Genomic DNA, 12500 nt, shown 5'->3' on the forward strand with positions numbered 1-12500 from the left:
GGGTGATTTTTTTTTAATAGTTCAAGGGACACTCTTGTGCTCAGTCTTTAACTATAGTGCTAAAGATGAGGCTTCTATTCGACAATGTGTTAAACGAAGTAAATTTCTTGTGCAACCAATTACTTTCATGGTCTCAGAGAATACCATTGCGCAGTTGCAACAGTAATTATAGCCTCGGAATAGGCAAAATCTGGATGAAATTTGACTGGAAATTAAAATATTTGGACTGCACAAGTAATTTGCTAAACTAAGTAAAATACTTCTTCTCTTACCTGGCATCCTGACATCTAAGGTCATTGACGCCGAGAAGAAGAGAAAGAGTATTTTACTTAGTTCAGCAAATTACTTGGGCAGTCTTCTTCCTCTTCTTTGTCTGCATCTTTTCCTACTTCTATGTGGATAAAGAAGAAGAAGAGGACTGCACAAGTAATTTGCTGAACTAAGTAAAATACTTCTTCTCTTAATTAGGAGTTATATGGTATCCTGACATCTAAGGTCATTGACGCCGAGAAGAAGAGAAGAAGTATTTTACTTAGTTCAGCATATTACTTGTACAGTCCTCTTCTTCTTCTTTGTCCACATAGAAGTGGGAAAAGATGTAGACAAAGAAGAAGAAGAGGACTGCACAAGTAATTTGCTGAACTAAGTAAATTACTTCTTCTCTTATCTGGCATCCTGACATCTAAGGTCATTGACGCCGAGAAGAAGAGAAAAAGTATTTTACTTGGTTCAGCAAATTACTTGGGCAGTCTTCTTCCTCTTCTTTGTCTGCATCTTTTCCTACTTCTATGTGGATAAAGAAGAAGAAGAGGACTGCACAAGTAATTTGCTGAACTAAGTAAAATACTTCTTCTCTTAATTAGGAGTTATATGGTATCCTGACATCTAAGGTCATTGACGCCGAGAAGAAGAGAAGAAGTATTTTACTTAGTTCAGCATATTACTTGTACAGTCCTCTTCTTCTTCTTTGTCCACATAGAAGTGGGAAAAGATGTAGACAAAGAAGAAGAAGAGGACTGCACAAGTAATTTGCTGAACTAAGTAAATTACTTCTTCTCTTATCTGGCATCCTGACATCTAAGGTCATTGACGCCGAGAAGAAGAGAAAAAGTATTTTACTTGGTTCAGCAAATTACTTGGGCAGTCTTCTTCCTCTTCTTTGTCTGCATCTTTTCCTACTTCTATGTGGATAAAGAAGAAGAAGAGGACTGCACAAGTAATTTGCTGAACTAAGTAAAATACTTCTTCTCTTAATTAGGAGTTATATGGTATCCTGACATCTAAGGTCATTGACGCCGAGAAGAAGAGAAGAAGTATTTTACTTAGTTCAGCATATTACTTGTACAGTCCTCTTCTTCTTCTTTGTCCACATAGAAGTGGGAAAAGATGTAGACAAAGAAGAAGAAGAGGACTGCACAAGTAATTTGCTGAACTAAGTAAATTACTTCTTCTCTTATCTGGCATCCTGACATCTAAGGTCATTGACGCCGAGAAGAAGAGAAAAAGTATTTTACTTGGTTCAGCAAATTACTTGGGCAGTCTTCTTCCTCTTCTTTGTCTGCATCTTTTCCTACTTCTATGTGGATAAAGAAGAAGAAGAGGACTGCACAAGTAATTTGCTGAACTAAGTAAAATACTTCTTCTCTTAATTAGGAGTTATATGGTATCCTGACATCTAAGGTCATTGACGCCGAGAAGAAGAGAAGAAGTATTTTACTTAGTTCAGCATATTACTTGTACAGTCCTCTTCTTCTTCTTTGTCCACATAGAAGTGGGAAAAGATGTAGACAAAGAAGAAGAAGAGGACTGCACAAGTAATTTGCTGAACTAAGTAAATTACTTCTTCTCTTATCTGGCATCCTGACATCTAAGGTCATTGACGCCGAGAAGAAGAGAAAAAGTATTTTACTTGGTTCAGCAAATTACTTGGGCAGTCTTCTTCCTCTTCTTTGTCTGCATCTTTTCCTACTTCTATGTGGATAAAGAAGAAGAAGAGGACTGCACAAGTAATTTGCTGAACTAAGTAAAATACTTCTTCTCTTAATTAGGAGTTATATGGTATCCTGACATCTAAGGTCATTGACGCCGAGAAGAAGAGAAGAAGTATTTTACTTAGTTCAGCATATTACTTGTACAGTCCTCTTCTTCTTCTTTGTCCACATAGAAGTGGGAAAAGATGTAGACAAAGAAGAAGAAGAGGACTGCACAAGTAATTTGCTGAACTAAGTAAATTACTTCTTCTCTTATCTGGCATCCTGACATCTAAGGTCATTGACGCCGAGAAGAAGAGAAAAAGTATTTTACTTGGTTCAGCAAATTACTTGGGCAGTCTTCTTCCTCTTCTTTGTCTGCATCTTTTCCTACTTCTATGTGGATAAAGAAGAAGAAGAGGACTGCACAAGTAATTTGCTGAACTAAGTAAAATACTTCTTCTCTTAATTAGGAGTTATATGGTATCCTGACATCTAAGGTCATTGACGCCGAGAAGAAGAGAAGAAGTATTTTACTTAGTTCAGCATATTACTTGTGCAGTCCTCTTCTTCTTCTTTGTCCACATAGAAGTGGGAAAAGATGTAGACAAAGAAGAAGAAGAGGACTGCACAAGTAATTTGCTGAACTAAGTAAAATACTTCTTCTCTTCTTCTCGGCGTCAATGACCTTAGATGTCAGGATACCAGATAACTCCTTATTAATCAATCAATGTTCTCTTCTATTACTTAGTTTTTTTTCTAATTTGTTTGGGAGTAAGCACGGTTGCTTTCTTTTTGAAGGACTTTTCTTTGGCTTTGGGGTAGACTGTGACGAGCCGAGAGAAGGTTGTGACTCAAAAACAGGATGAAAGCAACTGAGTGAGTTTATTATTGATCACACTCGCCTTTATATACATAAGCTGAAGGCAACAGGAAATTTCCTGTCCAAAATCGACACCGTTACCATTAAGAAAAACAGCCATGTTTATTCAAGTTCTTTTTAGTGCGAGGGAAGAGCGAAGATACAAGCATAAATATATACTCAAAATGAACTATGTACAATCGTGTGACCCACGGTTGGTACAAGACCTTAGTCCCGATCGGCTGCCTACTTATGCAACCCAAATACTTTCATATCCTGTGATATTTCGTCCTGGTTTTGCCTATTCCAAGGCTGTAATTACTGTACCAGGTGCCCAACGATATTTTCTGTGACCAACCATTCCCGCCCCACTGCCTTCTTCCACAAATTTCCTGCCATTAATCGGGTCACCGCGTCGTTTTGTTGCCCAAAATGTTATTCCATTCTTCATGAATGGACAGTCTATTAATCAGCAGAGCAATTAACCTGTCGGCTCATTAGCGTCGTTCATCATTGAGGATTATTTGGGATCGTTCATATTACTTGAGTTATTGAGCGCTTTAATGGGTCGAATCCTGGACCTTTCTTTTTTTCTTTTTCTTTTTTTTTTCTTTTTTTTTGCGTGTGTTTGTGTGTGTGTGTGTGTGTGTGGGTGTGGGTGTGGGTGTGGGCGGGCGGTATCAATTTGCGTTCAAATTATTATAAAGGAGTTCATTCAAAATTCATCTGTATTTCCTTATAGAACGGATTTTCCGTGTTTATTATTCACTATTTACTTGCACTCCGGCAAAAAACTACATATGAATGTAGATCTTTTATATTATGTTGTGTACGCAACCCGTCAATATGATTGCTAAATATTTAGGTAAATATTCGCATACACGCACACACGAACGCCCCTCTCACCAGGCTATGACTACTGCCACTCCCCCCTACTCGAGGGACGAGGAGAGCTTGACCGAATATATATATATATATATATATATATATATATATATATATATATATATATATATATGTATATATATATATATATATATATATATATATATGCATATATATATATATGTATATATATATATATTTATATATATATATATATATATATATATATATATATATATATATATATATATATACAGTATAACCAGACTTTCTCTATTATATAGGGGAAATGGGTGTGTGAATACATATCATGAAAATGTTTTTAATGATTTCTGTACACAAATGGAAACATAAAGCTGAAAAATATCTTTTCTCAAGAATTAAAATCAATTCACACTTATCAGTGCAGTATCAGTGTCAGTTCAGAGCTGGTGACATCCGTGATGCTTCATTGACATAATTTCGCTCGCTTGCGACAACAACGTCATAACTCAAAAAAAATTTATTTTTGAGGTATCCATATAGACATATTCATGTTGAAATGCTGCTTTTTAGGGTAAAAGTGCCATAATTGTAGCTAAAAAATTGATCGCAAGAGGCGCTAAAAGTCCTAACGACATATATTAATATGAGTGTTTTAATTGATTAAAATGGCTCTCCTGAAAAATAGCTATTTTTGAGTTATGACGACGTTATTGCAAACGAGCGAGATTATATGCACACATATCCGTCATTACTCCGTTCAGCGTAAAATCAGTGATCTCCAAGAATGCGAAGTTTTCATGCGTGAAGTTAGCAATGATTGCTATAATTCCTGATGAAGAAGATGATGACGAGCATGAGCTGAAAAAAAAAATAGGTCAATAATACAGTTTTTTTATGGTTAAATTTTCGGATTATATTAATGTAAATAGAAAAAATAGCAAAGAGGTAAAACATTTTTTAATGATAGGTAGATATGTTAACAGAGAAACCATTTTATTGTTGTTACTGATCTAGGAATATTTTGTATCTTTTATTCCTTACTTTTCATGGGCATTTATATTTTAATTTCCTTCTCTCTCTGGGCTATTTTTCCCCATTGAAGCCCTTATACTTATAGCATCCTGTTTTTCCAACTAGGCTTGTAGGTTAGCTTGTAATATTCATTATAATTAAATCTAAATGAGATATTTTTCGAGTATGTAATATTATCCCTGTAAAAGTTATGGCACCAATTGTGGAATGATCTTCCTAATCAGTTAGTTGAATCTGTAGAACTTCAAAAGTTCAAAATTGGAGCAAATGTTTTTATGTTGACCAGGCTGACATTAGTCTTTTTATAGTTTACATATGACATATCTGTTTTTGACGTTATTAATAGTTTATATAGGACATATCTGTTTTGACGTTGTTACTGTTTTAGAATGATTTATTGTTAACTTGTTCTCATCATTTATTTATTTCCTTACTTCCTTTCCTCACTGGGCTATTTTTCCCTATTGGAGCCCTTGGGTTTATAGCATCTTGCTTTTCAAACTGGGGTTGTAGCTTGACTAGTAATAATAATAATAATAATAATAATAATAATAATAATAATAATAATAATAATAAAATATACTGCGTAGAATTTTATATCCTTAAGAATTTAGCATTGAAATTAGACTTTTCTGTTGGAAGCCATATTTTTGTTCTCTCGTGTACGTTAAATGCCTTGATCTAGTCGTAAAAAAAAATCTCTGGGAAAACCAGAAGCAAAGTTGTCACTGACCCACAATTGTCAATACCATATGTCGCTTCTATGCTGTGGTCGTGTGGATAGAAGTGGGGATTACGTGCAAAGGAAAGCCCGCATTATATCCACGCCAGTGTACACGCCACGCACACTCCAAAAAGTCATGCAGGTAGAGCTGGTTATTGGAAAATAATTGGAAGTCACACAGGGGAAATGAGGCGGCAAAACACTACAAGTAATGACGAGAACCCAGATGAGGATCGTTGAGTTAGAAAAGCGTGATGGTTGAACTGCCTTGGATGACTGTGCAAATGATGACATTTCTATTTACGTACTCTGTGCCCACATAATTGCACGATTTGGTGCATATGCAGGTGTGTGCTTAAAGTAAAGTTCTAAATATGATTTGTTATATAATTTATCTTTAAAGAGTTTAGGGGGAGTTGAAACAGATTCATGTTTTATTTCTCTCTCTCTCTCTCTCTCTCTCTCTCTCTCTCTTTATATATATATAGTATATATATACACATATATATGTGTATATATATATATATATATATATATATATATGTATGTATACATATATGTGTATGTGATATTGTATCTGTAGAAATATGCATACAAAATGCGACTATATATTTATGTATATGAATATGTAGGTATATTTACATATATTTATGCATATAATATATATTATATATATGTATGTATTTGTATATGTATATATATATATATATATATATATATATATATATATATATATATATATATATATATGTATGTATATATACATATACAAATACAAATATATATATTGTATATATATACACACATATATACATAATCGTATATATATATATATATATATATATATATATATATATATATATATATATATATATCTATACACACATATATACACTTATAGTCACATTTTGTATGCATATTTACACATACAATATCACACACTTATATATATATATATATATATATATATATATATATATATATATATATATATATATATATATATATACAGTATATGTGTATATATATATTTTTTTTGTGTGTATATATATATATATATATATATATATGCATAATCGTATATATGTGTATATATATATGTATATATATGAATATATATATATATATATATATACACACTTATATATGTATATATCTCGCCAGTCGTGTCTATCTTGAGCTTTTAAATCAATACTTCTTCATTCATCTACTCCGACTTCACGCTTCACAGTCTTCAGCCATGTAGGCCTGTGTCTTCTAACTCTTCTATTACCTCGTGGAGCACAGTTAAATGTTTGGTAGACTAATCTCTCTTGAAAGTGCGAATAGTATGCCTAAACCATATCCATCTACCCCTGAACATGATTTCATCCACTTATGGCACTCAAGTAATCTCTTATAGTTTCATTTCTAATTATGTCCTGCTATTTAACTCTCAATATTCTTCTGAGGCCTTTGTTCTAAAATTTACTAAACCTGTTGGAGATAGTTTCATTGTCATACCACGACTCATGTCCATACCGTAACACCGATCTCACTAAACTGATGAATAGCCTGATTTTATATGTAATTTCAGGTGATTTGATTTCCAAGTTTAAAAAGTCTAGTTATTGTCTAGTTTGCTTTTTTTAATCTTTAATTAAGCTCCAATTCAAAAGACCTATATTGGAGATAATAGTTCCTATATATTTAAATGATTCTACCTCATGAATCTTTTTTCTTTCTGATGATATCTCATCTTCCATTGCATATTCCGTTCTCATTATCTGTCTTTCTTCTATGTATCTTGAGTCCAACTTCATGCGATATTTCATGTATTCTGGTAAGTAATCATTGAAAAGCCTGTGGTGTTTTACTAGATAGGACAGCATCATCAGCATGCTCTAGGTCTGCTAATTTTCTATTACCAATCCATTCCAGTCCTTCTCCACCATCTCCAACTGTTCTACGCATTACAAAATTCATGAGAAGGGTAAACAACATAGGTGACAACACATTCCCTTGGAGTACTCCACTGTTCACTGGAAATCCATTTGATAGGACTCCACTAACATTAACTTTTAGCTTGCTATGTTCATGAACCGATTTAATCGAATTTACATATTTAAGAGGAATTCCATAATAACGCAGGACTATCAAAAGCGGATTTCTCTATTTCACGCATTGTTATTCATGTATCAAGTTAAATATATATATATATATATATATATATATATATATATATATATATATATATATTATAGGTAGATAGGTATATGAATAATGTATATGTTTCAGGAGTAGGTGTAGACGAGTCTCTCTATGGGGTTCCGTGCAAATTTAATCGTACACTGGCCTACATAATGAACACACTTGCACAGAATTCTTTTCAAATTTGAATGACGTTGAATTATACAGGAATCTTATTGTTGTTCTAGTAAATAACCCACTATCATTAATTTTTTTTCAAAAACAATATATTCATTGTCCTAAATATATTTTTTCTGAATACATAATTAATGGTAATGCCAGGACTCTTAATTCTTTTTGAAGGTCTCTGGAAATGACCCTTTGTTGGCAACAGTTTTTTTTTTTTTTTTTTTTTTTTTTTTTTTTTTTTTTTTTGAGTTTGGAAAAAAATAAGTCATCATGCGGTATTTAGTATACAAATTCCGTTGTATTCCGGTGTTTGATTACTACAATTACGGAGCGCTAATGTACAGGAAATGGATTCGTGGCATTCCAGTGAATTTCAATTCGGTTGGGAGGTTATGATCATACACGGTATTGTGGTATTGGCTAATACCTTAGTTTTTACATTTATGTGCGTAATTTGTTGTATGTATACATATAAATATAAACAAATATATATATAATATATATATATATATATATATATATATATATATATATATATATATATATATATATATGAATATGTACAAGTAAATATAAATTTTACGCTAGTGTTTTTTAATACAGTCCATAGAATCACAGTGTCAGGGAATTCCTTAGACATTTTTCCCTGGTAAAGATAGCACTGCTTATTTGTGATTAGGTATGGTAAAACAAATACAGAAATTTAGAAACAAAGTTTAATTACAATTTATAGTTTATTAACACACTATGGATTATGAAATTGAAAGATATGATACTGAAATAAAGAAATAAACAAATGATGAACAATAAAAATATTAATTAACTTATCTGTCTGACACCCTTTTAACATCCATTACAAAATTAATAAATCACCAAAGGTCTTGTTACGAATAAATACCTCAACAATTGCTCGAAAAAAAAAATAACCCTTACAACACAGAACATAACACAAGTCACTGTTCATGGGTCTGACATTTATCATACGCTAAATAACACCAATTTGGATTTCGGATTCAGAGTCACCTATATAACGTATGCTTCGATGTAACAGCGGGAACCTGTGATTATAGTTCGAGTATTTATAAAAAGTGCATCTCTTGGTTCGGGATTGCTTAAGGTCGTGCACTGTTTCCCCAAGGGTCGAGGATTACCCTAGCTGAAAACGAAAGAACATAACTTGTGAAATTTAACAACACTTATGATTAATAACAATTCGTAAAGACTTAATTAAATATGCACTTAAACAATTTTAGATACACTTTTAAAGACAAAAATTTCAAAGATTAACACATTTCACAAAACTGATAACAATATTCCATATAAACACAAGCAGTTAATCCACTTACTGCACGGCTAGGTGATTATAACGTGACTAAAGAAAATACAAAATTTATCTTTCAAAGTCTATTATGAAACTGAAAATACAAGGATAAAATCATAAACAGAAACTTCGCAAATACGGTAACTTCAAAACCAATCAATAGATGGCGTTACTAACATGAAATTCCCTTACACACAGAAATGTACGGATCTAAATTTTTTAGTTTTAAGAGTTAGAATATGGAGCAAAGTTAACAATATATACCAAATGAAGCTGCTAATATAAAACATTTAGATGTTTTATATATATTTATTTGCACCATTCCCTTCAGAATAAACAGATTCTATTAAATATAAGAATATAGAAATTAATCAGAGATAATAATGCATTTTAAAAGTTTGAACTTTTAAAATTTGAGAAGAAAACTATTGAGCATAAATAATTGAAACACAAAAATGTAATATCAAAATATGGAGACAGATGCAGAGGTATGTAAAGCTGTTTTATATTAGCTTTATAATATAAAGTAAAGTTTCTGTACAGTGTACACAGTATATATTATTTACAAAGTGGGTAATATATGCCAATAGCCTGTCTTATTATGCATAGTAGTTTACTTATCAGTGAGATTTATAACAGTTGGTTCAACACTAAGCTGTGCTTTGATATTTAGTCTTTTCCTATTTCTGTTCTATATTGAAGTCATTAATCAGAACTCAGCTTCATAAATATAGATTGAGAAAGGTTATTAAAACTGCAAAATAATGCCCCTAATTCAGAAAATTCACTCCTGGCTCGTATCCAAAAGTATATTAATATAACTTAGCGCTATGGTTCTAGTTTTTATTACTGGATCACTCATCTGTCATTGTACTCGAATTACTCTCTCCTAGCTTGGGTGAAGAGGATTGGGCGCTGATCATATGTATCTATGGTCAGTCTCTAGGGCATTATCCTGCTTGGTACGGCTATATCGGTGTGCCTTGCCTCTGCCATTCATGGGTGACCTTTAAACCTTTTAAGATCAGCAAAATGGTCACACGCGTTCAGTTCCACTCCGTGGGTCACCAACCAATTTGAAATAGCTCTTAAGATACTCAGGCAGATCAGCTACACTCTAGAGTCTAGAGGTTTGTTGATAGAGGCTTGTGGTGGCCGATGTGGTTATGACCGTGACTGATGAATGCCAGACTGGGGTTCAAGTCCCGCTCAAACTCCTTTGTTCCTTTGGTCGCTGCAACCTCACCATCCGTGTGAACTAAGGATGAAGGGTTTGGGAAAGCCTATAGGTTTATCTGCTGAGTCAGCAGCAGCCATTGCCTGGTCCTAGCTTGGGTGGTGAGGGGCTTGGGTGCTGATCATATGTCTATCTCTAGGGCATTGTCCTGCTTGATATGGCAATGTCAGTGCCCTTTGTCTCTGCCATTCATGAACGGCCTTTAAACCTTTAAACCTTTAAATGGTTCTATCTCATCAGCTATAATGGATATAAGTGTGGATAACATACCGAAGGATTCCTTATTTAATTGTACAAAGCGAATCCACAATCTTTTGGAATCCTTAAATCTTTATGTTGTGATGAATTAAGCTGATTCAATGACGCAAATGTATCTGCCAATGAGCTACGTTATCAACACAATAATTTTCCAGGAAAATGTTTATTCAGTTTATTTGTCTCGAGAAAAAACGAGATAAAACCTTACTTATACACATCGTACTTCTGTCTGAAGAAGTTGCCGATAATCTAATTCTATATTTTCGCAAATCAATGATGACAAAAGAAAATTTAATCCATTTAACTTTATGCAACTCACAACTTTTGATAGTTTTTGTTAAAATATCTCCACGTTCTACATCTAAACCTTTAGTTGATAATATTTTCCATTTTCCTGTGAATCATTATGCATAAATTTACTATCGGGAGAAAATTCCTCGATCATTGAAATTTCAATGATGAATTATATGTATACCTTGAAGATGCACATTTTAGACATCATTGTAAATCTGCAGAAAGAAATAAAAGAGAGAGAGATTGAGTTCGGTGAACTGAAAAATCATTCGCCACGGACTGGCACCGATCTGCAGACCGTATATTGGGAACCTCTTATCTGAACTATTGAAACCACTTATAAATGTTATTTAGTTATTTTTTTCTAGTCTTTGTTTTTATATATTCCATATTCGAACTCCTTCTTATCCAATTGACACGAAAGCCCTCGGGCTAATAGCATCTTGTTTTTCCAACTGTGGTTGTAGCTTAGCTAGTAACAACAACAACAATGATAATAATAATAATAATAATAATAATAATAATAATAATAATAATAATAATAATAATAATAATAATAATAATAGTCTTAAACGCAGCTGGGTAAATTAAACTTTGGAAGAAGTGGCAGTCTTTGAGCAGTTCAAATTATTTTACTTTTGGTTCAGCATCTTTACAACTTACATGCTAAACTTGGAGGATTATATTATGCTATTCTACTGAATTGAATGCATTACTTTTACACCCGTGATGATTTTATTCACATGTTAATTTTACTGAAAGAAATGATAACGTAATTCATATATTTCTGAAAATTGAGAGCACCATTTTTTATAAGCGTTTTAATGTTAATCCTGTCATTGAAAGGAGTGTTATTCCCAAAAACTGATATTTGTATGATTTTATTTTGATGCCTTCTTATTTACTTGCATAGCCATTTTATTCAACTTCTGAAAATCGATTTTATATATTTTCCCATGATGGTTAAATTGTTTGTCTTATATCTGTAATTTATTGTTCATTGATATGTTTAGTGAAAGGAAAAAAATATACTTTTGAGTCTCTCTCTCTCTCTCTCTCTCTCTCTCTCTCTCTCTCTCTCTCTCTCTCTCTCTCTCTCTCTCTCTCTCTCTCTCTCCAGTTCATCATAAAAGTTTTAAAATTTCTCAATCATATAATTAGTTTGAAGTAGTTACAAATGGCAGCGCTAAGTAGAATTTTATTCTGTAGGAACCTATGAAGACATTGAGACCCAGTCTTTATTATTATTATTATTATTATTATTATTATTATTATTATTATTATTATTATTATTATTATTTGCTAAGCTACAGCCCTAGTTGGAAAAGCAGGATGCTTTAAGCCCAGGGGCTCCAACAGGTAAAATAGCTCAGTGAGGAAAGGAAACGAAAAAAATAAAATATTTTAAGAAGAGCTATCTTGGATAGCAAGAATATGAAAATTCTAAAGAGAATTTAAAATAAATTACAAAACAATAGAAATGTCAGTTTCGTAAGATAACAGGCAAATAAACTATACAGATGAATTTTAAGATTTCCTTAAACAATGTTATGCTTCCAGCATTCAAGTAATAT

General features: G+C 32.5%; 1 protein-coding gene and 1 long non-coding RNA gene across 2 annotated transcripts in view; one reads left to right on the plus strand and one right to left on the minus strand.

Moving 5' to 3' along the window:
• Positions 1-12500, plus strand: part of Epac (Exchange protein directly activated by cAMP) — a 1092821-nt gene that overhangs the window by 575047 nt on the left and 505274 nt on the right. The window lies entirely within an intron of this gene.
• On the minus strand, positions 8765-9324 carry LOC137653300 (uncharacterized). The gene is made up of 2 exons (XR_011046442.1): positions 9163-9324; positions 8765-8972 (listed from the first exon to the last, which is right to left on the minus strand). It is a non-coding gene; the product is annotated as an uncharacterized lncRNA (long non-coding RNA).

This window comes from Palaemon carinicauda, chromosome 14 (genome assembly GCF_036898095.1).
Source record: "Palaemon carinicauda isolate YSFRI2023 chromosome 14, ASM3689809v2, whole genome shotgun sequence".
In the NCBI taxonomy this organism is placed as follows: domain Eukaryota; kingdom Metazoa; phylum Arthropoda; class Malacostraca; order Decapoda; family Palaemonidae; genus Palaemon; species Palaemon carinicauda.